This window comes from Lactuca saligna, chromosome 2, assembly GCF_052625555.1.
Source record: "Lactuca saligna cultivar CGN05327 chromosome 2, ASM5262555v1, whole genome shotgun sequence".
Lineage (NCBI taxonomy): Eukaryota > Viridiplantae > Streptophyta > Magnoliopsida > Asterales > Asteraceae > Lactuca > Lactuca saligna.
The window spans coordinates 184,976,998-184,979,890 of record NC_136418.1 but is presented as its reverse complement, the minus strand read 5'-3'; the positions used below and the strand labels follow the sequence as shown (position 1 = coordinate 184,979,890).

Genomic DNA, 2,893 nt, shown 5'->3' with positions numbered 1-2,893 from the left:
TTTTTCTTTTTTTTTTAATTAAAATAAGATAAATAAACAAAAGAAAACTAAAAAAGAAATTATCAAGGGCAAATTAGTCTTTTTATGTTCAGAGGGACTAAACGCGCAAGAAAAAACAAACATAAGGACAGTCCGAGTTAATTTTTCAAAATAGGGACTAAACATGCTTTTGTGCATATGCACGAGGGACGGATGGTGTAATTTACCCTAAATAAAACTTGGCAGACTTTGTACATTAACTAATAAAAAATCGTCATATGGAGAAAACTAAAAAATCGTCATATGGACAAAGCTAAAAAATCGTCCTATGGATAAAAGTGACAAATTTTGATAACCTAAAAGACTTGCATATTTCAAAAGGCCCTACCATTTTTCATTATTGTGCACCATTTAGTTAATAAAATTAATAAGTTATGTAGCAGAACTTATAAAAGTTTATTGTCAATATATTGGATAACTATAATCAATGCCCAAAGTCATAAGGAAAGAAAGCTTAAGAAATAGAAGCAATTTCCATCCACAATAAATGTGCCTCGATGACAAATCTGTCCTGACTTAGTTAAATATATAATTTATACCCAACTATCGAATATAGAGTCAAGTCAAAAAACTATAAATAGGATAACTATTGATACTGTCAGCCCATGGGCCCTTAGCAGACTCTCCAACAAACGGCCTGTTACACTCCCATACCAAACTGGTACATTTGGGCCCACTTCCCATCCCAAGCTGCAACACTCTCTCCCCTTGCTTCACTCGCTCTTTCCCTTCCATGTACGCCAATTCATACCACAATGAAGAAGATGACTGGTTCCCAAACCTATGTAACGTCATCAGTGCAGCCTCCACCTCCTCATCTTTTAACTTCATCTTTCTCCCTATCTCCATTATCATCGCCTTCCCAGACGTCGGCAAACAGTAATGTTGTATCACTTTCCTGAAGTTTGGTACGTAAAGTTCAGTCGATTTCTCGAGGAATTTCTTTCTAATCACAGAAAACCCGTATCGGATTTTCTCTTCTAATGGAAGAATAGAAGAACCCATAATGTGAAAGTTCGATCGAAGTAATTCTCCGACCACATGTAGTACGTCCTTTTTTAGCCTAAACCCTAAGAAGCCTTTGGAGTCTTCTTCACGGATTGCAGAGTTATACGCTATATCCTCGAACGCACCTTGGGTTCGAAGAGTGTAGAGTAATCTGTATTTGGATATCTTTTTGGCGGATTTCTTGTTGGTGATTAGAATCGCTGCACTGCCTGATCGGAAGAGGCAATTCAGGATCATCATTGACCGGTCTTTTCCTGCATACCAACCGTTTGATAAAATCTCTGTACTAAGAATTACAGCGTTTGAGTTCTTGTGAACTTTTAAAAGGTTCTGCGCCATGTCAACAGCTAATGCACTCGCGCTACACCCCATACCACTGAGGTTAAAGCTCTTTATATCTTCTCGCATCGAGTACCTGTTGATAATGATTGACGATAGCGAAGGAGTGGAACAATACCCGCTACAGTTGACTATGAGAATGTCAATGTCGAGAGAGGAGAGCTGTGTTTTAGACAGAAGGTCTTCAAAAACTGGGAACAGAACCATTTGAGCTTCGTTAATGGCATCTTCATGAGATGATCTTGGTGGAAGGTAGTGTAGAGCTGGAGGAATGCATGTCTTTTGACTTTGACCTGAAGTCAACAACACTCTAGACATGAAATCAACACTTTCTTGGTCAAGAGAGTGAACGATACGTGAGTGTTCAAGGAAAGACGAAAAGGGTACTCTCCAAAAGTTTGGTGGCTTAAGGCAAGAGTAGTCTACTAGGTAGATATCTGAAGACCTTGATACCATATAAATTTTAAAGATGATGAATACGAAACTAACACATAATACTAAAAAGTTAGCTTTTTGTTTTTGATTGAGAAAAAGGAACGCAAGTAAACTAAGGAGGATGATACACAACAAGATCTTGAAAGAAGTTGATAGAATACTTGTGCGATTTTGTGGAATGGATTTGTGGAGAAGCAGAGTGTCATGGGTGAACTTAGAAAGTTGCTCCATTTGTGTGAAAAGAAAAGAAAAGGTGTAAGATATGTGATGTTTTGAGGTCAAATTATATAGACTTGTGCATGGGAAGTGCAGAATGGGGTTTTTCTGGTTATCACATTGATGAGTTTGGTCGGGGAGGGTGACCAGAATGAATGCGAGTTATTGCAGTTTTATCAAAACAAATCATGCATTAATCATCATCGCTTATCTCAAACTAAAAACCCACACAACACAAGTAAATAAGGGGTTTTCTTTATAGTTTATATTTGGTAAAGAACGTTGGTAATATATATATATATATATATATATATATATATATATATATATATATATATATATATATATATATATATATAATAGTAGTTATTATAAGGTAAAAAACATAGAAGATGAGTCTAGTAGTTTATGGAAACAAAGTATATTGAAAAATGAAAAATGAAAACATGCATATGCCCAAAAAGATGAGAACATCTTAAATGAAAAAGGGAAAAACTAGATAGCATGCATTAAAAAGCGGTAGGTAGCTTCTTACGAGTAATTTTGGCAGGGTGTATAAAGTCAAACTGTACATGCAGTATTAATTCATGAAGATTCAACCATTTGGGTAATCGGAATTCTACATATCCATCTCCCAACACGTATTAATCCCTCTTTCCAAGAACATGAACAAATCAAAATCTTAAATTCTAATTAAGTCTTCATTTCATTTAATTTGTTCATATATTATGAGACATAAGATATGTTAATGTTTTCTTTAGAGTGATGGGTATGGGCCCGTTTTGGGTTGTTATTGCTGAGGTAGAGACTGCTTAACATCGTGGTAACATGAGGAACACCGGCTTTCATTTGTTTC

At 35.8% G+C, this 2,893-nt stretch overlaps 1 pseudogene; it reads right to left on the bottom strand.

Moving 5' to 3' along the window:
- Positions 1 to 425: 425 nt before the first annotated feature.
- LOC145029432 (3-ketoacyl-CoA synthase 5 pseudogene) lies at positions 426 to 2,175 on the bottom strand (annotated as a pseudogene).
- Between the last annotated feature and the right edge of the window lie 718 nt (positions 2,176 to 2,893).